Genomic DNA, 25747 nt, shown 5'->3' on the forward strand with positions numbered 1-25747 from the left:
ACAAGCACTCCAGACCCCCCCAGAACGCAACATGCTGCCACCCTACACACGCCCTCTCACAAAGCGACCATTCTCGAGTCAACTAGGAAGCATGCGATAGCCATAGCTGAGCCGTTCTGTTGGAACAACATGCAACCTGAGTTACGTCAAGAAACATGCCCAATAAATTTAAGCAAAAACTCAAGACATGGCTATTCCCACAAACTTATACTTAACTTATACGCCATTCTTCTTACACTCATTCCCTCAACTTTGCTCAATAGAATTTACATAAGATTTCTACCCCCAAGTTCTATTTAGCTTTACCTATCATCGTTCTAGCAACTATTTTCCAATTAGTTATCTAAGTTCCACGATATTGCAATCTACTTTGTACCACCATTTACTTATTTTATCTTATTTATGCTCCTTTGTTCCCCCTCCCCACCTTCCTTTGGTTAAATCATTATTTGTAATGCACTGTTGCTAACCTCTTGTTTATTTAGCACTGCTGCAATTTTCTGTGATTGTGAACCGATATGTTACTAAACAAACGTCGGTATATAAAAACTGCAAATAAATAATAAAGTGTCCTAAGATTTGATCTTTTTGGCAGAATGTGATTGATCCAAGAAAGCAAACCGGTAGCCGATCCAAGATGGCTGTCAGCAATGAAAACAAGTAGATGGATCTGGTGTGAACAGGATTTATTGAAACAGAGGTCTGCGAGAATCCGCTTTTGAGTGCTGATTTGGTGAGCTTTTTCATCTAAAATTCTTCACTTATTGGTATGCAATACCGATACTTTTAAAGCTCTGCTTTGAAAACAATTGATCTGAATATTATTCCAAGGAACCTCCTGTGCTAATTCTTTCTTGATTTCACCTTGCGATGTTTTGAGCCAATTCATGTGGCTTGTAAGCCCCTGAGGCAGCTCTTTGAGCGAAACTCCGCCAGAGTGGGCAAGTTTCAATAAAATCCTGTTCACACCGATCCATCTACTTGTTTTCATTGCTAACGGAATGTGATTAATTACATAACTTTGTTAACGGGAGTATCCTACTCCTTGATTCTAATATGCAAGATATTGCCTTTGTTAATAAATATTTTATGCAATGGATACATAAAGCCCTTCTTTGGGTGAAGAAAGCCATACTGCATTGCTGGTGGCTAAAGATCCACTGACATTAACTCAGTGGAAGAATCAATTACATCAGATGGTTATTCTGTGGGTAGAGAAGTTCTTGTTCACTTCAGCTGAGCGGAACAATGGAAGAGTTCACCAATTGCTTAGCATTTTGTGATGCTAATTTTGCTGTATTAAGGTTGGAAAATTTAATAAAAAGATTTTGAATACAAGATACAAAGAAAGCTTTCAGAACATTTTAGGAATGACTTTCTCCAGCTGATGAATGTTCATTGGGTCTCAGAGGGTGGTTAAGGTAGGTGCTTCCTTATATGCCAGGCAATAACACTGTCCTTTTTCTCCACTACAAAGAAACTGAGTGAGCCGCATGGCACAGTTTCCCTAGAACCCAACAGTCCCCATTCATTGAGAACCACTCTCTTAGGGGCTGACATTCCAAGGTGCACCAAGCTGAGTCAGCTTATGTTTTTTGTTTTGTTTTTTTAATGCTGGAAATGTAACCTCTGAACTACAGGTGGAGTAAAGTTAACTCACATTTCTGGTGGCCAGGATTAGTCTATAGCACTGTGACATTGTGGTCCCAGACTTGGGAGTCCTGGGTGCAGGGATCCCATACTTATGTGGAGTCCAAGCCTAAAAAAATGTGAGCCAAGTACTAGGGTACCCAAGCAAAGGCACTCTGCCCCAACCCACTAACCTCCTCCACCCACTCACTCACTAAACCCCTCCTCTACCTAAATAGCTCTCCCCCTCCCCCACAAGCTGGGGTCACTTTACTCTTGCCAACGCGCCTTTGTTTCATATCTTATACACGTTACTCATGAGCCGATGTAATAAGGCTGAATGCACATTTCTACTCACATTGATTGCACATTTTTTGTACTGGTGAATTTTTTTTTTCCTTTTAACTCCCTTTGCATTAGCAAACCATTTTTCAGTGCATGAGTAAAGAAACCATGATCTAAAACTGAGCACACATTTTTTATTCACTTTTTATTACATTGGTCCATTATGGTCTGATATACATTACTGAAAGCAACAGCTGCTTGAAATTACATTTAATTGTGCTTACACACCTGCCTTCCTGATTGGTCCCCACAGTCTCAGTTCATTTATCATCGCTTTCTTTTCAACAGATTTAAAATGTGATTTTTAAATTCTAAACTAGCTGCAGTGACCATTAAGGACTTCTGCCAGGGCACGCAAACGGCCTCCTCAGCAGCTCCCCATAAGTTTTCCCTCCCACGGGCGGGTGGGCGAGGAGGATGGGAAAGGAAAAGCGATGAAGAGCGAGAGGGGAGAGGGACACTTACTGCTGGGAGCTCAGTTAGACGCTGGCGGAAAGCAAGTGATTCTCTCTCTTCTGCTCGGCGCTGCTCCAGTCGCTGCCCTGGCTTCGGAGCCGGAAGGTGCTGCCACCAGTAGGTTAAGCAGCTGCCTGCATGCCTCAGTGCCCGGACACAGCTCAGCTCGTCTACCTCTTCCAGCAGCAGTTTTTTGGTGGGGTGGGGGGGAGAGGATGAATGATGGGAGGTACGGGCTGGTAAGAAAATCTAGGGCAGGGATGCTAAGAGATTTTATTAGAAGAAACTGGAGCCAGAAAAGGAGAAGGCTGAGGGAGCAGCCAGTTGTGCTGTTCACTGCCCTCCACCAGGTACGTCACAACTCACCAGCTCGGATTTCTGCTTTTCAGTCTCTCTTGCTTGAACTTCCCAGTGAAGCAGGAGGAGGGTAATTTTGCCAGCCTTTCTGGCAGATTTTGATATAAAATTCTACCAATTGCACCGTACTTTCCTTTTCGTCCTGGAAAAGGCTGTGACATTTTACATTATCTGTTTTTATTTTTTTTTTTTTTTTAAATGGTTACTGTAAGTGAACTCTGTAATCACTTACTAGAGGCGGCTCTGATTCTGGAAACGTGTTTGGAAACAGATTCCAGTAGCACTGTAAAAGTGGAACCCCTGGCTTCTGAGATACATATAGCAAGGTAAAAAGCCAGGTTCCCAAAACACAGTCACTGGAGGGCCAGCTTAGCTTCTCTGTGGCAGTGCCCTACCAGGTACCTGGCTTTGATTTCTGAGCTCGGCTTCTGCTCCCCAGACAGGCATAAGATTCCGCATAGACAGTATTCAAAGCCCCCAAGGTAAGGGAGCCCCAGACACTGTGCAACAGTAATAGCTGCTAGTTGGCTCAGAATACACTGCAGTCAGTGCACTTCAGCTAGAGAATTGGTGCTGCTATGGAAGAAAATTCCAAAACACCAGACTGCTGTCCGTGATAGCTTATGGTACAGTAGGGGTCAGATTCAACGGAACCGAAAGATGAAGGAGTGGGGCAAAAATCACAGCCAGCTATGATAAGTGACCTGGGTAATCACAGACTGTAATATCCTTTCAAAACTCAAGTTATCCTCCTCTAAAATAAGTCACAGAAAAATACAGAGAAAAGGATATGGGCAGCCCATTAGCTCAAGTAACATACGTAGTAACATAGTAATGATGGCAGAAAAAGACTAAATAGTCCACCCAGTCTGCCCAGCAAGCTTCTTATGCTAGCAACTGCCGCTCCATGCAAGTTACCCCCAAGTCTTATGACAAGGATAGTAATATTTACAATCGATAAGGTGATAAGTGCTGCGAACTGCCATGCGGAAAGTCTCTGGCTTGATCCCGAGCTGGGGAACAGCTAGGGCTGGGAATATAGTGTCTACAGCCTGGTGTGGGGGTGGGGGTGGGAAGCTGAAAATTATGGTCATTGCCAAAGGTTGACACCTGTTGGCTGGACCGAGGGCCCACAATTACACGGTTCCTGGCCCAGGACTGTCCCTGTAGCGACCAAACTAGGTATGTTGGGGCAGGAATAAAGACTAGGAGGAAATAATTCCCCAGTGAGTTGTGAATGCAGAGTTCATGACACTATAGCCCAAAAGAGGTTGGTTCCAGCTGGTGGCCCAAAAATAAAAAATAAAAAGAGTAATAGGCAATGAGGGTAGGGGGGAAAGAATGCACACCTGTTAGGGCTGTTCTCAATGATAAACAAAGACGCCAGGCTGTCACCTCACTAGTGAAGAAAAAAGATGAACTTAAGATGTAAGCCTATCCTCCTCTGTAGAAGAACGTGATCCTTTTTCTTTCTTTCTTCTTCAGGATTTGTTTACAGCGTGATCGAGTTTTCTGGGCATTTTAGAAGCACACCCCATTAATATTTCACTGGCTGGCCCACAGGGGCGTGCTCAGCCCTCAGAACTATTTACAGGGCAAAAAAGAACGGCAACGGCACTACATAAGCCCCTGCATCCCCACAGACACACCCACCCCTGGGGAAGCAGCAAGAGGTCTTACAACTCCTCGGGGCCCTACAGATCACATGAAACGCATCGGTGCCTCTCTCTCTCAGTGAAGAACTGTTTCTTCCCAATATATTTGCACCTCCTTCCCATCGTTCCAATTTTCATAGCATCATAGTACAATCCTTTTTATCTAACTTCTTTTACAGAAAACTAATAAAACACTCACTGCCCTACAACAGGTGAGAAAGGTGGAGTGTAACTATTTATTCTGGGGGCAGGGTCAGAATGGTGGTGAGAGGTTGCTGCCTCCCTACCCCCACCACTCTGGCTTAATGGGGGGGGACGGGGGACTACATGTCTCTCCTTCCCTGCCTTCCACACACATGCAGTCTTCCACTCTCTCCCACTACAGTCTGAACTCTTCTCCTTCCGTCCCCAGGTGGGGACAGTAGAGAAAGAGAAATGGGTGTGGGGGAGAAGAGATCTAGGCGTCAAGGTGGATAACACATTGAAATCATCGGTTCAGTGTGCTGCGGCAGTCAAAAAAGCAAACAGAATGTAGGGAATTATTTGAAAGGAAATGGTGAATAAAATGGAAAATGTCATAATGCCTCTGTATCGCTCCATGGTGAGACCGCACCTTGAATACTGTGTACAATTCTGGTCGTCGCATCTCAAAAAAGATATAATTGCGATGGAGAAGGTACAGAGAAGGGCTACCAAAATGATAAGGGAATGGAACAGCTCCCCTTTGAGGAAAGACTAAAGAGGTTAGGACTTTTCAGCTTGGAGAAGAGACGACTGAGGGGGACTATGATAGAGATGTTTAAAATCATGAGAGGTCTAGAACGGGTGGATGTGAATCAGTTATTTACTCTTTCAGATAGTAGAAAGACTAGGGGCACTCCATGAAGTTAGCATGGGGCACATTTTAAAACTAATCGGAGAAAGTTCTTTTTCACTCAATGCACAATTAAACTCTGGAATTTGTTGCCAGAGGATGTGGTTAGTGCAGTAGTATAGCATTTCCTGCTATTAAGTTGACTTAGAAAATAGCACTGCTATTACTAGCAACGGGAACATGGAATAGACTTAGTTTTTGGGTACTTGCAATTTTATTTGTTTTATAGGATCCTGCTCCTGCTCCTGGCCTTTCACAGTCAACATGGAACAGAAATATTAAGCAATTTTGCTTTTTTCTTATTAGTCTCCATGGGAATGGAGGAGTAGACTAGTGGATAGAGCAGCAAGCTACAAACCAGGGAAGCCAGGGTTCAAATTCCACTGCTGCTCCTTGTGACCTTGGGCAAGTCACTTTACACTCCATTGCCTTAGATACAAGCTTAGCTTGGCAGCTCTCTGTGGACAAGGAAATATTTACAGTACCTGAATGTAATCTGCTTTGAAAGTCCCTGAAAAAACAGAACATAAATCAAACAAATAAACATATGCCTCCCCTTCACATCCGAGTCTCACAATGCCACTCTGCACTTCCTTCTGTCACTAACTCATCTTAAAAAATAAAAAAATGTCTCCCTGTTTTACCGTATTTGCTATTTTTCTTCCATTTGAATTTTTGCATTCCTATTTCCGAGCTTCTCTTTGCTTTTCCAGATATTGTCACCTGCATTCCTCTTTCTGTGATCTCTTGTAGTCTTATGAATGCTAACCTTTTCTCCCTTACCTTTTCAGCTACTTCTTTTTTCTCTATTTACTTTCCTAACAAAAAAGGTTAGATGCCCTTAAAATCTCCTTTAAGTTTTCCCATCTGCTCTCTTTCTCCTAGATTTTCCCATCCACCTAACGACTCCTTGAAGTACATCCCCAATTTATCAAGTTAGTTTTCCTGAAGTCTAGGGCCCTCACCTTTGCATGAACCTTCATCTCCTGTGCTCAAATACTGAACCACACCATCCGGTGATCACTGGATCCCAGATGATCATCCACTACAATATCAGACATATTGTCCTCATTGGTAAGAACCAGGTCCAGTATCGTCCCCTCCAGTGTGGGTTCCAATACCAGTTGACAGAATAGTTTCCCTGCAAATTCCCTGCAATTCTCCCATTTTATAACCCCTTACCTCCCCCTTGTTTCATGCAATCACCCCCCTCTTAACATAACTCTGTTATTTGCTGAGAGGAGGAGGAGGAGATAGCAGCAGCACATTGGGCTGCATCTTCCCCCTCTGCTGGCCAGGTCCGATTGCTGCTTCAAACTGCAGGATACTGTTTAGCATCCCACAGTCAAAAGCAACAGTCAGGCCCAGCCAGCAGAGAAGGATACAGCCCGATATGCTGCAATTCTCCTGCCAAATGATCAATGCATGCATGGGGGGGGGGGGGGGGCACTGAAAATGCTGTAACTTTCCCTTCCAGATCAGACTGGAGTAGACCCAGCTCCTGGTCTCCTGTGGCGAATCCTTGGAAAGGGATACCCTTTCCCGTGGCATTGCAGGAGACTAGGGCCCTGTCTCTAAGCAATAATTTAAAATGAAATACAGAAAAAAAAAGTTATTTAAAGATGCAGAATTTTAAATTTTTTGATGCAGAATTCCTCCAGGAGTACTGTAATCATACAGCAGTTGTCCCAGACATCCTGTCCTCCCCACCCCCAGGTCTGATGCCATCAACTTCTTTTAGATCACTTTTCAATCCAAAATCCATGACTCTTCCTGATGCTGATCCTCTCACATTAAACAAGTTTTACTGTACCATTAACAGGCCAATACAGTACAGTGCGCACCGACAGAGCACACAGTTAACCCGCGTTTGGATGCGCGTTTTCAACGCGCTAGCTTTACCCCTTATTCAGTAAGGGGTAGTAGCACGTCGAAAACGCACGTCCAACCCCCCCCGAAACTAATAGTGCCCGCAACATGCAAATGCATGTTGATGGCCCTAATAGTTATTCCCGCGCAATACAGAAAGTAAAATGTGCAGCCAAGCCGCACATTTTACTTTCAGAAATTAGCGCCTACCCAAAGGTAGGCGTTAATTTCTCTCGGCACCAGGAAAGTGCACAGAAAAGCAGTAAAAACTGCTTTTCTGTACACCCTCCGACTTAATATCATGGCGATATTAAGTCGGAGGTCCCAAAAGTTAAAAATAATCAAAAATTTTAAAAATTTTAAAATTGGCCCACGGCTTGAAAACCGGATGCTCAATTTTGCCGGCGTCCGGTTTCCAAACCTGTGGCTGTCAGCAGGTTTGAGAACCGACGCCGGCAAAATTGAGCGTCGGCTGTCAAACCCACTGACAGCAGCCGCTCCTGTCCAGAAAGAGGCGCTAGGGATGCGCTAGTGTCCCTAGCGCCTCTTCTTACCGCAGGCCCTAATTTGAATATTTTTTTTCTGAATCGCGTGCACAGGAGAGCGGGTGTTCGCCCGCTCTCCCGCGATTTTTACTGTATCGGCCTGTAAGTGATTACTAGAAATTCTCCATTTTGCCTTTGTATTTTCTGGTAGCTCAACTAGACTGTAAGCTCCATGGACTCTTTCTTTTAGGTACCTGTACGTGTTGCTTATGCCTAATAGCACTACAGAAATGTTAAGTAGTGGTAGTAATATCTCTTCCCCCTCTCCCTAGCCCAGATGTCATTCTCTGGCTCCCATCCTCTCTATCCCTTTCCCACCATCCCTCAGACTTGACTCTACCTGTGCTCGCTTTCTTTTCCACTCTCCGAAGCCTGGCCAAGCACTGCCCCTCTCCACTTTCTGTAATCCTCAGACCAGAATTCATTACTCTTTTGCTCTCCGGGCCCAACACCCCCCCCCCCCCTCCCCTCCACAGACCCAACTTGTTCTGACTTCTGTGCTCTCCCTCAAGGTCCAACCCCACCACTCTTCTCCGGCTGCCTGACCCCCATCACTATTTCTATGCTTTCTTCTCCCAGTTCAAACCACCACTCTCTTTTAATCCCCCATCCCCACAGTCGACATGACCATTTCACTCTCTATCCCACCTCTCACAAGCCCAATCCCAAACTCTCCCGCCTCACCTCTGCTTTCTCAGGCCCACCCACTCTACGCCCCTCTCCAAAAATCAACCCCATCACTCTCTCCCCCCCTCCCATTTTTTAAGCTATGGCTATTGCCTCCAGGCTGTCTCCAAATCTTTCAAACCCATGTGTGCTAAGACTATTATGGGCTGCATCTTGGCCTGTGTGGAAGAAGTTCCTTGTTTATCCAAGCTCATGCAACCAATGCTATCACCTTCTCCTTCTTTTCAGCCCACATGGGCCACAACTATTGCCATCCTCTTCTAGCCACTATATTGTGCAGAGAAATGATAAATTCTGCAAGGGAGGGGAGCTCTGCACTTATTTTACATGCATAGTGGTGCAGAATTTCTCTAGGAGTAAACTTTTTTGTTGATCTTTAATATTTCATATTCAAGTGGAACAACAAAACAATACCTATTTTACCCATAGCACAAAATCAGAAGACCTACCTTTGAAGCCACCAACATGTGTTACCTATTAGCCTGAGAGTGCATCAGGAATGACTATCACACCTCTCTTGTCTGGACCTGTCTCCAGTAGATAACATTTATAGACCAGATTAATCTGTCCTCCTCTCCCTAGTGAGACATTAAGAGTTAGAAAAAGAAATTCAGTAAGAGAATTATCTAAAATATTTATCAGAATAGGACCTCTAAATGCAGAGTACAACCAGAGCTAATTTAAAGCTTAGAGCAGCCTTCCAGGATAGATGATCAGAAAGGAGGTTAAGGAGGCTGGAGCAAGAGCAGCAGTAGCAACTTTAGACCGGAGAAATGGCGGCAGAAGGGGAAAGGCCCTCCTCTTCTCATTTTCTGGCCTTTCCACCTCTATCTTTGCATTTACTTTAGCACGAGCCAAATAGGGAGCTGAGCTGATCAATCTCTCTCCAGTTCCACCCTCCATTCAAAAACAGAGAAACAATCTCTCTACTCCCACGAACTATCCCGATCAAAGCCGGACCAGGAAGTGTGCATGCGATCTGTGTCCGAGCTACCAAGATGAAGCTCGAATGACCAGATTACAATTGTCAGCAAACCAAAGTATGAGCAGCTGCTTACTTTTATGGTACACTGTCCCTTTAACAGACGTGTCAGTAATGTTGAGTGTAGCCCTGGGATTCTTTTTTAACAGCAAGGTCGAGGCGTGGGGACTAGAGGAGGAGGAAAGGATATCGGAAATCAATTAGACCCTAGACAGTTAAATCTCAAAGTTTTTAAGACGAAATCACGGTGCCCCAATGTTTATTTTGCTTGGCCGCTATGGTTCAGGCGGCCATTTTAAAATGACGTCACGACGGATGTCAGAGGTCATAGGGTAAAAGGCCTCATGGGTAGCTTTCCTGTTGCTACAGTGATGGAGCCTCATCTGTCTAACGAGCAGCTATTAATAATTTAAAATGTTAGCGACGCTGGCTGACTTTAGCCAAGGTTTAAAAGGGAATAAGAAATATTTTAAAATAATTATTTATCTCAAAAATCTACATTAGTGTTTTGACTTCTATTTTTTTTTGGGGGGGGGGTAAGCAGAAGTAGAAGGGGCTTGACTAATACCCTTCCTGGCATGCTTCTCTCTTATTCTCCCTTCTTCTTTCTCCGACTGTTTCTCTCATTATCACTATGCATATTATTTTGGCAATGCATATATAAGGGACTTTTGGTTTCCCCATACTAAAGGAGTGTACCAACTTACTGGAGAGGTTCTGGGTAGAGTAATTGAGAGTGTTTGGGTTTTAGAGTCCCCCATGTGGGAACAGGCAAGTGGTGTGTCTTAGCTGTTTATCATCCCACAACACAGTCTTTCCTCTTCGATTATGATTTAGACTTTCAAGCAGTAAGGAGCTTGCTGCCTCCTGCCATGAAATTTTTTTCTAGGTTATGGGAAACGAGTGAGGAAGCATCCTATTTAGGAGCCAGCCACCTGCTAACCAAACTATCCAGCCTTTTCAGATTGTTTTGACATTTTTATGCCAGTTTTTGAGAATTCCCTGTGAGAGCCAGTCCCCCTAGTTGCAATGAATTGGGGCATCCCTGTATTTGAGGCTACATTTGGGGTAAGGAAGACCTGCACAATATACACCTGACAGTGACCTGCTACAGAGGAACAATATTTTTGCATTAATGGTCTTTTTTGCTATCTCCTCTGCTTGAAGGTAGGGAAGTTTTATTCCACCCGTCCTGTTTCTTACTTAATATTTTCCCCTTTGGATTCAACTATTATGTTGTTCACTTGGATCTGATAGCCCATGCTAGCTGGGGATCAGTATTCCAAACCTATTAAAGGATGTCTTTCATTCAGAAAGATATAGAGGTGTTACAAATTCCATCTAAAGCAAGGGATCCCAGTAAAGCTAACTACCAGGAGAAATAAAGAAGATACAACTTAAAGATAGCAAGAACTTTGTTGCTAATGAGGGAAGTCTTACATGAGGCAGTGAGAAGTGCCCACCTGGCACTGCCTAAGGAGTTACAAGAATCAAGAACGAGAGTTCCTGAACATACCCAGATCAATCTAGAAAAGTGGATTGTGTATCCCTACCAACAGATGGAGTCAGCGATCAAAACTTTGGGCACTGCTACATATACAAGAGTGCCACCTGCAGGCCCTCAGTATTTCTCTGACTCCAGCAGATGGTAGAGGTGCACTCCTGCAGTCTTAGTTTTTCAGTGTAGTTAGATAGAAATTTGGCTTTTTTTTTTTTTCTTTTTCCTTCTGCTTCCTGAGGTATTAGGCACCTTCGTGGCCATCCCTCAGTGGAGGCCGGGCGCCCGGGGGGGTTGGATACCCCTGACTGAGGTCTCGCCCATCACCTTGCATGGTGTGAAGGCCAGGGGCTCCTGGTGGACTCATAGCCAAAGCTGCTCCCTCAACTCCTTACAACTTGTGGCTCTATAAAGTTTAGTGTAAAAAAAAAAAAAAAAAAGCTCTTTGTTAAAAGAAAAAAAAAAATACTTAGAGCCTCTGCTGCCTGGCTTTTGAGGTGAGGAGTTGGTGCGGGAGGGGGGGGGGAACCGCTTTCAGCAGCTAGTCTGAGGTGAGTGCAGCGATTTCATTTCCCTCAGCCCCGGGGCTCTGACTGGCTTAAGAACGGTGGGGACGAGTGTTTTTGCATTAAGCAAGTTTGCCGCGGTTAGGCAGGGATCCCAGTGCGGCTGGCTTGCGGTCAGGCCTCTCTGCTCATGTTTCCCGCGCTTAGGCAGCATGCGCCTTTGCCGAGCCTTGCCCAACCTCCCCCCTCAGACTGTGACCGCATGGCTACGCGGTATATTTTTTGGCTTCTCGTACCAAGGCTGTGGCCTGCCGCACGTGTGGGACGCGCGGGCAGGTTCTTGATTCAGCTGATTTGTCCGGCCTGCTCCTCAGGCATGGAGGGCTCTTCGGGGCCGGTTCCCCTTCCCGCAGGGAGGGGGGGGTGTCCTATCACGGGAGGAGGACCCTCCCCCTGTTTTAGTCCCCATGGGGGATGATCAGTCTGACCTGCTGTCACATGATCCCTCGGGGGGGGGGGGGGGGGTGGGGGGTGGAATGAAGATCCGGCAGATTTTTCTGCTGAATTTATTCTTTTAATGCACCAGGCTTTCCTGGCTAGGAAGCAGGCGGTGCTCAAGAGATCCGGGCGGCCAGTGGACCTGGAAGAACCTCCTCCTAAGCGGGTGAGCTCTGCGGAGCCTCAGGAACCCCCAGTAGCGCGGCCCCGGCCAGTAGATTGTGGTGCTAGAGCTCCGCAGGGACCGGATCCTGGGTCGGGAGCGCACCCAGCGGGGACACAACCAGCACCGGCTGGTGATCAGCATATGGTTCCGGATCAGGGGGACTTAGCATCAGGGTCATCCAGGTCCGACGACCTCCCTCAGGCTGAGGGCAATGATCCCACTGTGGTCCGCCATTTGAAGCGGGACAAACTACGCCCCCTTATTCCCCAAGTACTAGATGTCTTGGGTCTTAAGATTGCTCAGGAGGAATCAGACAATAAAGGGGTGAATCCAGTGCTGGATGGCATACGAGGACCGACTTCTTCCTTCCTGCTTCCAAAAAAGGTTCGCAAGCTGGTGACCCATGAGTGGGACGCTCCGGATGCGGGTCTCAAAGTGGGCAGAACGATGGCGAAGCGGCTGTCTGCACTAGCCTTATGCATAGGGCTTGTCTTTGTTGGGTGCAGGATACGGTGTCTGGTGCCGGTGGTGCTCCGTTGCAGGCCGCTCATTTGGAAGCGGGAATTGCCTATATGGCAGACATTACCTTCCCACATCGACAGGGTTTGAACCCTGATTGCTTTTTGACATTGTGTCCAAGGAGAAAAGCTCCGCGTGCGATCCCACGCGCGGAAAACACAGACTGAGGAGAATCTTTTACTTTCCTGCGCGGAAAGTAAAAGCTCTCTGCGCAGCCACAGAGAGCAAAGCTCTAGCCTCTGCTTGGTAAGCTCCGCCTCCCGGGCCCTGAATGGCAGTTCCCATGACAGCATGGCTAATTTAGCCCTGCTATCAACGGAAAATTTTTTTTAAGCTTTATTTTTGAAAGTTGGATATGGTTTTCAATGTTTTGATTAGTATGTCATCTAGCGGGTGGTTAGCTGGGTTCATACTTTTTGTGTAATTTCAATTTCTGATGATGAGACCAACTCGAAGTTAGACCATGTACTTTCTGTGCTGGTGATCAATGTTATCTTGGAATTTTCTTTTATTTCAATATCTTTTACTAGTTTCAAAGCCTTGTCTCTGAAAAAATTGGCAATTTCATTACACTTTATCTTGGTATTTATGTTTAATAAAACATTGGGGTGAGTTAGTTTGGTGACGTAGGAAAACAACATTCTAGAATTGTATTGATAGTCATGAATTTTGCTTGCGTAGAAGTAACGTTTTGTCTTGTTTATATTGGCTTTATATTTAGATAAGATTCTGTATTGACAATGTTAAAGGAGTAGGATTTTTCCTAAGTATACGCTTCATTGATTTTGATTCTGGTGAATGCCATGGAGTTATTTTTTTTTTGTTATGATTGATGTCTTTTTTAATGTTAGGGCAGCAGGGATCAGCAACAGATTTTGTCAGTGCTGACCAGGAGGTTATAGCATTGTCGATGTTTGTGAGATCTAGGCTATTTAAGGCATTGGGCATGGCTTCTATTAAGACATCTAGTTTGCAGGGTTTTCTATACTCTATGATTGTTCTTTGAGTCGTATTTTTACTATTTTCTTTTTGTATCAAAAGGGATGCAGAAATTAAGCTATGATCAGACCATGGTGTGGGTTGACATATTGGTGGTGGTGGTGTTCAAGATTCTGCAGCAATTATGTAGCAAATTTGCCTATATTTGCATATTGAATGTATTTTTGTAATCTTTATAAAGTCATTTTCTGACATTTCTGGTCCAATAAATGTATGTGGTTCTTTATTAGAGGAAAAGAATCTTAGTGAATGGTGTGGGAAGGGAAAGGGAATCTGAACATGGGGAAGAGAGGGAATCTCAGAAGAAATAAATGAAAGAAGGGATCCCAGGCAGAAGGATTAGAAAGATAAAGGATGAAGGAGGACAGAGTCACAAGTCAGGGTGATGCAGGAATCTGGGCACTACTAAAATGTGCTCTGATTTTCAGTGCACATTTTTAACACCCAGATTATTTTTTTTTTTAAACTCCTGATGCAGTAAGCTAATGCATCGGAAGTTACAAAAAAAACACAAGCATAACCTTTAAAACATTTTAACTCGGGCATCCATGACAAGCTACTGCCACTGCCAGTTAGCCAGATAAATGCTAATTTATTTATCTATCTGCTGTGGGTCGCTGCTAATTAGCCAGATAAGTACTTTATCTGCCTTAGTAATGGTGAACCTTGCCACATAGCTGGAGAAGTACTGACTTATGCAGCTACCTGGCGGCTGCTTCTCGCTGCTAGATATCCAGATAAATGCTGATTTATCCAACTAGGTAGCGGCAGCTACTTCCACTTAACCGGATAAGTCAGTAGTTATCTGATTAAGGGGTGGTGGTAGAAAGTTTGACTACTTTTGTAACTTTTTTTTTTTTATACTTTTAACTTTTTTTCACAGCGCTAGAAACTGAACTTCAGCTCTGACCAGAGGTTAAATTTCCAGCCCTATAAAAGGCATGCTTGTCAAATGCAATCTCTTTGCATTAGGGAGTACTGTTTAATGCCCTTATTTTCAAGGGATTTCCATGCGAGGATGCTAAGCAGTACTCCAGTAAGTTTTGCTCGCAGAAAATGCATGTTGAAGTGCAGGTAGAAAGGTGAGTTTGTCTGAACGCACCTTTCTGCATCACCCTGAGAAAAAGAAAAGGATGAGGAATTAGGGAGAAAAGGAAATAAGCATAGGGGAAGGAAGCAGGATCAGGCTGCAGAAAGGGGGATCTAGGGTCAAGAAAAGAAGTACTGATCCACTCATACCACTCCCTCAGACATTGATCCTTTCACTCACATGCCACACTCCTTTCAATCCTCTCCTCCCATCGCACACCCCTTCCAATGTTCACTCACTCTCTCCACACACGCCCCTCCAATTTCCTCATTCACATAGCACAGACCCTCCAATTCCCTCACTTCCTAGTTTTCCTGCTCCCCTCCAATCACCTCACTCCCTATCCTGCTTCCTCATTGACTCTCCACTCCTAACAGTTTCCATGCAACCCCCCCACCCGAGAGCCTTTCACTCATTTTTCCTCCACTTCCACTCTCATCCATAACTCTTACTTACTCTCCCTGCAATCCCTCAGATGCCCTCACATTTGCCTGCCTGCCTGCCCCCACTCCCTCCGCTCCAATCCCCTCAGCATCCCTTCCCTTAGTCTCCCTCTTCCCACTCCGCATGAGATCACCTCACTTTTCTTCTCTCCCTAATCTTTTTCTAGTGGAGCTCCACCATTCCTCTCTTATTCTCCCCCCACTCACAGAGCCAGTAGAAGGAAGAGGAGGATTATGGAGGAACACCTTTTTGGTTGGAGAGAGGCAAAACACCTTTTTCCCCACCCTTCCCCCTCCCTTCCTCTGCCCCTTGGTGGCCTCTCTTGCTCCCTGTCCCTTTGCCGCTCCCCCAATCTCATTCTTCCCTTTGCACCCATGACCCTTCCATCCCTCTATCTTTATCCCTCTCTTCCTCATGTTGAAGCTAGCACTAGAGGCAGCAGTGTGAGATTTGACTCCTTCTGTTGGAGCCTGGGAGGCCTTTAGAAAAAGCACTGGCAGCCAGCTTCCACTGCTTTGCTGAATTCTGCTGCAGCCCAGACCATTCTGACACCTATGAGGAGGAAAGTTGCAGCAGCAGGTTGAATTGTATCTTCTTCCTTTGCCGCCTGCTAATTTCAACCACAAGGTTGTATTTCCAAACAGTTCAAATCAGCAGTTGGGCCCTGAATAGTAGAGGAAGAAGACTTGGTCCTATGTCCTGCTGATGCAGCTCTCCTCCTCGATCTATGACAGAAGGGGGAGGGGAGATGGAGTCAAATTAATTAGCCACCCGATCTGAAGAGAACCAGAGAATTGGAAGGCTGAGGGGGGTAAAATGGCAGATTCACTACATCTTTATCCCAATTTGGTTCAGACCATGGTCTCCAACAGAAATGCTGTGAAACTCAGACTTCTGTGGGAAGGGCTGGATTTTGATGCCCTTCCTGTGGCCATGGAATTGCGGAAGACGCGGCGGTCCCTTCATATGAGGAGACAATTAGTGTGTTCTTTTTATTTTTAGGAACTTGTCAGTTACAGTCCGTATTTACAGAAGCAGCGATGCAGAAAAGCAAGGTAAGCAAAAACATAGAAAAAGGGTGAGAGTTGCCACCTTGACTATTACAGATTATTATATACAGGAACAAATCACAAATGTACATATTACTCTACAAAGACCGTCTCCTTGTGATATCTAAGGAAGAGAAGGAGCCTGGCACATGGAATCAGATCAGGGACTTATCCATTTACAACTTAATGCTATTAACCAACCTGCTTCAAAGATGCAAATTATAATTAGGATCTTCGTTTCAGTTTTTATTTTATTTTTCCTGAAAATATATGTTTAATACAGCAAGAACAAAATGGGAGAGATCAGCTGAAGAAAATGATTTTCCACAAATACTTTTGTTCTTATTATAGTAAAAGCAAGTTTGCTTACCGTAAAGGTGTTTCCGTAGATAGCAGGATGAATTAGCCATGCTGTCATGGGATCTGTCCATCAGGCCCGGTAGGCGGAGCTTATGTAGTAGAATACAGAGCTTTGCTCTGTACGCTTGCGTGTGCCTTCCTGCGCAGCAGAACAGATTCTCCTCAGTCTGTGATTAAGTAGAAAAAACTGTGCTTTGGACTAGCCAGGGAGGTGGGAGGGTCCGCATGGCTAATTCATTCTATCTACGGAAACACCGTTTACGGTAAGCAAACTTGCTTTTTCCCCGTTGATAGCAGGGCTGAATTAGCCATGCTGTCATGGGAGTCCCATGCTCCCGATCACGCATCATAGACCTCGTGATTATTACAGCGATGCCACCTCATCCTTTTTTTTTTTTTTGCGTGATCTAAGCGGTGGATAGTCCCCATGGGAACCTAAGAGGTCAGAGAGTGTAAGACAGCTGTCCCTACTTTGGCGGCGTCTCGAGTTTGTTGATCTAAGCAATAATGTGATGTGAAAGTATGTAAAGACGACCACGTAGCTGCTTTACAAATATCCATGGTGGTACATGGCGAAGATGCGTTATGGAGGTCGCCATTGCCCGTACCTGGTGGGCATTTGGAGTAGAAACCAAAGGTACCTTTCTCTTCTGGTAACAGAATCGAATACATTGCGCAATCCAACTGGAGATCGTACGCTTAGCGACCGGAAGGTTCGGCATGTCAGGGTTAAGAGATAGGAATAGTTGTGACTGTCTGGATCGAGAGTGTGTTCGTGACTTGTAATACGCCAACACTCTTTTACAGTCCAAGGTATGCAATAGTCTTTCTCGGTCATTTTGATGAGGTTTGGGAAAGAAGGTGGGCAGCTCTATGGACTGGTTTAAGTGAAACTGTGAAACTACCTTCGGGAGAAAGGAAGGATGAGTTTGAAGGTCCACCTTGTCGTGATAGAACTGTAGATAAGGCTCATAATGAACCAAAGCTTGCAGCTCACTTACTCTGCGAGCAGAGGTTACCACAACCAGGAATACCACTTTCCACGTGAGGTATCTGAGATGAATGACTTCGATTGGTTCGAACGGGGGCAACATGAGTTATTCCAGAATGATGTTGAGATTCCAGGGAATAGGAGGTTTAGTCACTGGGGGACGCAAATGAAGAATCCCTCCGAGGAATCGTGACACCATTGGGTGAATCGATATCAGTTGGCCCTGATGAGGCCTATGGTACGCAGTAATAGCGCTGAGGTGGACTCTTATCAACGACGTTGCTAGACCTGCAAGATACAATGTCTAATAATAATGCTGGTGAACAGTCCAATGGGTTTAAGCCCTTGGAGGCACACCAGGATGAGAATCTTTTCCATTTAAAAAACCGTAGTGCCTACGCGTAGATGGTTTCCTTGACTGTAGAAGGACTTGTTGCACTTCTACTGAGATAGCGGCTTCTGACAATAAGAGCCGTTCAGCCTCCATGCATCGGTTGAAGAAGGGTTCCCTCTTCTTGAGCTAGTAGATCTACCCGGTTTGGTAACATAATGGGGTCTTCTGTTGACAGATGAAGATATGTAAACCAGGGTTGTCTCGGCCACGCTGGTGCTATGAGAATGAGTTGCGCTGCGTCTTGGATATAATTTTGTATCATCTTTGTGATGAGAGGGATCGGAGGGAACGCACACATCAAAGGTTCCATCCATGGGATTAGGAACGCATCTTGTGCTATTCTCCGGTGACTGTTCCAAAGCGAGCAGAAGCGAGGAACTTGAGCGTTGTGCTCTGTTGCGAAGAGGTCGATCGGTGGCCATCCCCACGTGTTGATTATGGTATGTGCCACTTCTTGATTTAGCACCCATTCGTGGGGGTGAAAAACTCTGCTTAATTTGTCTGCTCGAGTGTTGATCACTCCTGGCAGGTAGGATGCCTGTATGGTAATGCAGTGGCGATGAGCATGCTCCAGAATCTGAATCGCTTCCTTGCATAAGGTCCAAGAACCGGACCCTCCTTGTTTGTTTATGTAGAACATCGCCACCTGGTTGCCGGTGTATACCATTACTCGATCGCCCCAAAGGTGAGGCAAGAACGTATGTAGTACGAGCTTTATCGCCTGTAGTTCTAACATACTGATCTGAAGATTCTGTTCCTTGGAGGACCATACCCCCTGTGTTTGCAATTGGTCCAAAGTGCGCTCCCCAGCCCTTGCAACAGGTATCGGTGGTAAGTAGGATATTGTGCGATGGTAGATTGAATAATGCTCCTTTGGTGAGCGTCTTCTTTTGAAGCCACCAGTCTATGCCTTTCTTCATCTCGGAAGTGAAGGTCAATCTGTGGCACAGCGGTTGTGAATGTTGTGACCATTGTTGTTTTAAGCCCCACTGTAGGCGCCGCATGTGCAGTCTCGTATTCGGCAGCTGCCATGTGTCCCAGGACTGTGAGGATTTGACGTGCCATAGGGTTAGGAGTTTGACGTAGGGAACGCAAGAGTCGGCGCATCTCCACTGCTCTGTCCCTTGGTAGGAAGGCCCTGGACTGTCGTATATCTAGGCGAGCTCCAATAAATTGTAGGATCTGTGTGGGTATGAGAGTCTACTTGGTATAGTTGACTATCAGTCCCAACCGATCCAAACACTGAATGGTTTGATTCAACTGCCTGTGGGGCATCTCTGGGCTGGATGCTACCAGGAGCCAATTGTCCAGATATAGAAAGATACGAATGCCCAGTTTCCGCAAATGGGCCACCACCACCACTGCCATGCATTTTGTGAAGACTCTGGGGGCTGCCGACTGCCCGAAAGGAGCACTTTATATTGGTAGTGGATGTCCCGGTACGTGAATGACAGGTACCGCCAAGAAGAGGGGTGGATAGGTATGTGTGTGTACGCATCCTTCAGATCTATGGAACACATCCAATTGTTGGGTTGAAGGAGTGGTAGGATGTTCTTTAAAGATACCATTTTGAATTTCTCCTTGTGTAAGTGCTTGTTCAACTCCCTGAGGTCCAGGATCGGCCTCTGGCCACCAGATTTCTTGGGAATGAAGAAATATGGGGAATAAAAACTTCTCTGTCGGGTGTGAATCGGAATGCGACGAATTGCCCATTGTTGGTGAAGGGATCGGATCTCCTCCAATAATTGGGGTTGAGGTTTTGTTAAAATCCGACCCGGTAGGTGAGGGAGTTGTGAAGTCGTTGAAAATTGCAACTAGTATCCCTTGCCTACGACTTCCAAATCCCACTAATCCTTTGTTATTTTGTTCCATTCTGACAGTCGAGGGGAGATTCTGCCTGGGGGGTGCAACTGCAGTGGAGGTGGCTTGAAAACTAAAAAGAGGACTGCGTCTTACTGGATGAAGCCGTTGCTGGTTCTGTTGATGCGGACCCCGTGCTGTTGCGGGCGTTGAGGTAGAGTATAAGTCATTGGACGGTACGAAGTATACTGCCTAAACGGTCTGCGGCGATACGGTTGTCTACGGGTAGTTTGGAAGTACTTCCGTTGTGGGTGATATATGGACGGTTGCATGAGCGATTGCACCGCCACCGCTTGATCCTTTATCTTGGCCACGTTCTCTTGGAATTTATCCCCGAAGAGATTGTCTCCCTTACAGGGTAAATTTGCCAGCTTGGTGTGTACGTCTTCAAGTATCGCGCTGGAACGAAGCCACGCTAACCTGTGGGCTGCTATCTCGGAGGCCGAAATGCGAGACAACGATTCAAACGCGTCGTAGACTGTACACAGGAGGTGGCGACCGCCCTCTTCCATGTCTTGAACAGGTTGTTGGACATGCAGATTAGAGAGATCCGTTAACGGGATCCCTGTCTTTAAAGTCTGTAGGCATTCAAATAAGTATTGAACAATGTAGAATTGGTCTTGTTGGATTCTTGCCGATAACATAGCCCACCGAAACGATTTTCTTGCAAACTCATCTAGCAATTTTTGCTCTCTACCCGGGGGAACAGACGCATGTAACTTTGGCTTTTTGGCCCGCTGCATAGTTGATTCTACGACTATTGATGAGCGTGGCAGTTGTGGCACAGAGTAAAAAGGAGACTGCCGCATTCGGAATTTCAAATCCATTTTCCTAGCCATAGGAGTGATGGAAAATGGAGTTTCCCACGACTTCAAGGATGGAGAAGTCGTGGGAAACTTCAGGACCTTGTGCGGCAGTAAGGAAGTAGGCTTTGCAGGAGCATCGAAAATCTTGAGCAGATCTAAAGTCGCCGCTCGGGGGTCAGGGGTTCTTTTGTATTTCAAGATTTAATACGGATCCCACTTTCTCTAGAAATTTGGGGTACGAGAGATCCTCCGGTGGGGAGTATGGTTTGGGAGGATCCTCTGGAGCAGCGCTTCTCAACCGGTGTGTCGCGACACACCAGTGTGTCGCCAAGCACCGGCAGGTGTGTCGCGTGCTCCTGGTCTCTCCCGCTGCTCTTCCTTCCCTGCTACCTTTGCCACCGGGCTATCAGTACATTCAAGCCCGGTGGGAACGGCAGCGGTGGTAGAAGAATCAGTGGCATCTGCGGCTGGCCTTTTCTTCTTCCCGCACCCCCCCCCCCTCGTGACCCGGAACAGGAAGTGATACGCGGTGCACAGGAAAGAGAAAGAGCCGTGCCGCGTGGAAAAATAGCAGCGGCGGCAGCAGCGGCCCCCGAGCAATCGAAGCAGCCGGTAATCGGGAGACAGCAGCATGAGCCTCCCGCGGCCGATGGGATTCTTCTTTCTTGGCCTGCGGGGGCTGGAGGAAGAGGCTGCTGCAGCTACCATTTGTGCTCGGGGGGGGGGGGGGAGGGGGGAGGAAGTGAGTGAGAGGAAGAGAGAGAAGCAGCCAGCCTGTGTGTGATTGAGAGAAACTGGTCAGAGAGCTGATGTGTGTGTATATGTGAGAGACAATGAAAGTGACTGCTCAGGGAGGTGACATGTGTATGTGAGAGTGTGAGCCATTAGTCAGGGAGGTGACTGATGTGTGTGTGAGAGAGAGAAAAAGCATGGAAGTGAGAAATCTGGGTATGTGAGAAAGCATGGGCGTAAGAAGCCTGGTGTTGGGTGTGTGTGTGTGTGGGGGGGGGGGTGTGTGAAAGAAAGCATGGGAGTGAGAAGCCTGATTATGTGAGAGAGAGCCTGAGAGTGGGAAGCCTGTGTGTGTGTGCATGCATGAGAGAGAGAGACTGGTTGGTAAGGTGATGGTGTGTGTGAATGTGAGAGAAAGAATGTGATTCAGAGAATGAGAAGCCTGTGCACGTGGAGAGTGAGCATGGAAATGAGAGAAAGACTGGTGTGTAACAGAAAAAGTGATTATGGGAATGAGAAGCCTGTGCATGTAAAGAAAGTGAGCATGGGAGTGAGAAACCTGGGTGTGTGTGAGACACAGCATGGGAGAGAGAAGCCTGTATATCTGAAAGAGAACATGGGAGTGGGAAGCCTGCGTGTGTGTGTGTGTGAGAGAGAGAGAAAGAAAGTGATTATGGGAATGATTAGCCTGTGCATGTGGAGAGAACAAGCATGGGAGTGAGAGACTGGTGAATGTGTGTGTGTGAGACAGAGAAAGTGATTATGAGAGTGAGAAGCCCATATATGTAACTAGAACATGGGAGTGGGAAGCCTGTGTGTGTGTATGGCATGAGAGAAACTGTTCAGGAAGGTGACTGGTGTGTGTGTGTCAAAGACTGTTTGGGAGATGATTGGTGTGTGAGAGACAGAAACTGGTCATGGGGGCATGACTGGTATGGTGTGTGTGTGAGAGACATGGGCACTAAGGAAGCAGACCATGAGTTTAGAGCTTAGCTTCTACTGCTGCTTCTGGTGTGTGCCACGGCCTGCATGGAAGGGGAGTAGGAGAGCTGCTAAAGGGAGTAAGTAAAGTTGGCTTTTAAGTTTATTTTTCTTGATTGACTGCCATTTTAATTATTTAATATTATGTGATGTCTGCTTTTTTAAAATATTTTATTGGTGTTTGGAGAATGCTTAATAGTTTTTATGAGTTTTTAATTGTTGGATGTTATTCTGTTCATAGCTGTTTTGAAACATTTATTCTGCTTATTAGTAAAGTTTTACAATTATTTCTGTGTGGGTATCTATAGCTGCTTGCTAGTTCTGTTTTCCTAATAAGAGGTGTATTGGTTTTTAGGGCCTGATTTAATATTTGTAGTGTTGCCTTTTCATAGATAGGGTTGCTCCTGTTTGAGTGTATTCCATAATACAGGTGTAACTGTGTATGGATTAGTTTATGTGCATTACTACAGATCCTGGGAGTATGTTAGGTCGGTTCTGTGTCTGTTACTGAGATGAGATATTTTACTAGCATGTAAGCGTTTGTATCAGTCTTATTTGTTGTGTTTTCTCAAGAGGACATGCATTGGTGGTAAACTGCTGTCTTTTCATAAATAGGGCTATTGAGCCTGGAAGTAGAAGGAGTTTGAGTTGCTGTTACTGAGATGACACCAGAACATCTTTTTTTGTAGGGTGAGTTGTATGGGGAATGTCATAATTCTGCTTTATATCCATTATTGTGAGTCAGGGGGGGGTTCCCGTGGATGCAAACTGTACTTTTACATCTAGCCCCGTGACGATCATGGGTCAGTGTGTCATGCATGTGAGAACCATCTGTCAGATGTGTTCCGACAGAGAAAAGGTTGAGAACCACTGCTCTGGAGGATCAGATGGGTATCCCGCTGAAGTACGAGATGAGGATTGTGGTGAATCCGGGTCTCCCAGAGAAGATGGGTCTTGTGGGGCTGATATTGGGTCCCCATGTAGAGGTGACCGGTGACCTGTAGGGGTTGGGTTAACCTTCTCTGGGGAGGCTGGAGAGGAGTCTTGTGGAGAGTCACTACCATTGTCCGACGGGGAACGTGGTAAGTGAAACCTTGATTGCATCTGTTCAAAAAACCCCGATAGTGCCAAGGACAGGTGCGAGAATGCTTCCCTCGTTTGAGGTGACATGCGTGGCTTTCCCTTCTTCTCCAAGCCTTGAGGAGGCAAGGCTGCTGTCAGAATAAGTGTGTCCGCACCTTGCGATGTATGTTCCTGCGGCTGTAAGTCTTGGGTAATTTTCTGTCTTTTAACCAGTGGTTCCTGCAAAAAGTCCTCCGAACATCTGCAACGTGATGCAGATGAGAGATCTGAGAACACCCTGCCCAATGCGAACGACGCTTCGGAGGAAGTGTGAGAGTGAATTTTAATATAGTCATCCTCAGAATGATGTGTCTCACTGAAGGGGGATTAACTGTAACTGTAAGGGTTTGGTGACATATCCCGTCCCGTGCCACTGAAAGTGTGCGATGATTTGTGGGAGCCATGTCGATCCCGATGAAGAAAATGAGATTCGTGCGGTTGAGTATCCGGTCGTTTTCCTTCCAAGACCTTTTGCGGTCCTGTCGACGGTTTGTGCGTCACTCTGTGTGTTGTTGGAGTCGACGTCAGTGGGTCCTGCACTGCTGTAGCCCTGCTATGTTGTCTGGGTCCCTTCTTGGACGTCCCCAACTCACCTTGCATCGATCGGGACGTCTCATGAGTTGACTTCGACCGTTCATGCGCCAGCTTCGATGCTCCGTGCACCCTTTGTGACGGTCCGTGCGTCTCTGTCGATGCTTTACGGTTCTCTGCTGACGATGCATGCAACACTTCCGACGCTGCAGGTGTCGACGTCGACGCACCCGAGGTAGACTTTGGTGCTCTATGAGGCTCTCTCGACGCTTCCCGCGCCCTTTGTGTCTGTTGCGTTTGTGCCTGCTTTCGCCCTCGCTCCACCCTTTCTACCTGTGTGGCGACTCCCTCCGTGTCTGATGGACGGCTTGATGCCGCGGCGTCTCCATGCCACTTTTCCCCGGCGTCCCCAGGCTGGCTTGACGCTGCGAATCCGCCATGTTCCTGATGATGTAGGGCGCGCATGCTCCGAAGTACGTACCAGCAAGGGTGCAAACCTCAGGGGCGTCCCCCTGTATTGACGTCATCCGCTTCCAACATAAAAGGTCTTTTCTTTTGCTAACAACTCGACTAGCTCCGGCTGTCCAAAGACTACCTTGCACCATAGGAGTGTCTGTGGGATTCCTCCAGACCCGCTTCACTCTTGCAGCATTGCCTCTCTGGACCTACCAGGGGTACCTGCTCCTCGGGGGCCTCATTCGCTTTCTCTATTTCAGATTACAGAAAGGAACCGGTACTCGCTCCTCGAGGGCCCATGTTCCTAAACCCTCTGAAGACTCTCCATTGCCTGGAAGCGATCGCAAGAGACAGACATTGTGAGTTATTTCAGACTACAGACAGGAACAGGTACTCGTTCCTTGCGGACCTATGTTCCTGAACACTCTGAAGATTCTCCTTGCCCAGAAGCCACCGCAGGTACAGACATTGTGAGTTACTATTTCAGATGGTATATAGGAACCGGCACTCGCTCCTGGAGGGCCTATGTACCTGAACACTCTGAAGATTCTCTATTGACTAGAAGCTATTCCAGATACAGATTAGTGTGAGTGACCACCGCTCTCTCAGAGCTTCCCTGGAACCAGGTACTCGCTCCTCGAGGGCCTAACCCTTTCCAACTACTGAGCCATATCAAGACCTTGTGTGAGATATCATCTAGTACTGGCTATGTATATCTGCATATCCTGTCTATTCACTATCTACAGTCTCTTTGCAGCTCAGCAACCTGGGAATTGCAGTTCCAGTATCTGAGGGACCTGAGCCCTGCTGAGCATACCAGCTCACTACTGCCACCTCTGGTGGTTATACTACTTCTCTAATAAAGAACTCTCTGTGTCTGTCTCCATACTTCAGCCTAGCCGGTGGCCCCCTCCTGAGGGCATTGTCATCTGCCATCGGCCCAAGGATTCACCTATTTACTTTCTGTCTAGCTGAGCACCATCTCCAGTACTCCGCTGGTACAGATTGCCAACTCTGCAGTCTACATTTACATTGCCATTCCTTAGCAGACCTATAGGAGGCAGTTCACTACAGACTGCTATTCCTCCCTTAGAGGAGGGACTTCCATCAGATTGCTATTCGCATCTGCTTGCTCCTCCCATCCGCATCGCAGACCCTGCAACAGATTGCTAACCGTTAGCAGTATTACAACAGATTGCTGGCTCCTCCCCTTGTGGGAATGTCCAGTAGCAGGATCCTATCCAACTGATCTCTCTAGCAGCCGATCCCACAACAGATTGCTAACTCCTCCCTTTGCAGGAGCATCCAGCAGCTGTTCGCTAACAGATTGCTAACTCGAGCAGCAG

General features: G+C 46.4%; 1 protein-coding gene across 3 annotated transcripts in view; it reads right to left on the reverse strand.

Moving 5' to 3' along the window:
- Nucleotides 1-25747, reverse strand: part of ZDHHC16 (zinc finger DHHC-type containing 16) — a 150098-nt gene that overhangs the window by 106317 nt on the left and 18034 nt on the right. For 2 of the 3 annotated variants that reach the window (XM_029610165.1, XM_029610163.1), the window contains exon 2: nt 8867-8995. The gene's annotated coding sequence lies outside the window, so the exon portion shown is untranslated. Of the gene's footprint in view, nt 1-8866; nt 8996-9475; nt 9570-25747 lie in introns of those variants that run through there. The other variant, XM_029610164.1, reaches the window with a different exon arrangement.

This window comes from Rhinatrema bivittatum, chromosome 7, assembly GCF_901001135.1.
Source record: "Rhinatrema bivittatum chromosome 7, aRhiBiv1.1, whole genome shotgun sequence".
Classification (NCBI taxonomy): domain Eukaryota; kingdom Metazoa; phylum Chordata; class Amphibia; order Gymnophiona; family Rhinatrematidae; genus Rhinatrema; species Rhinatrema bivittatum.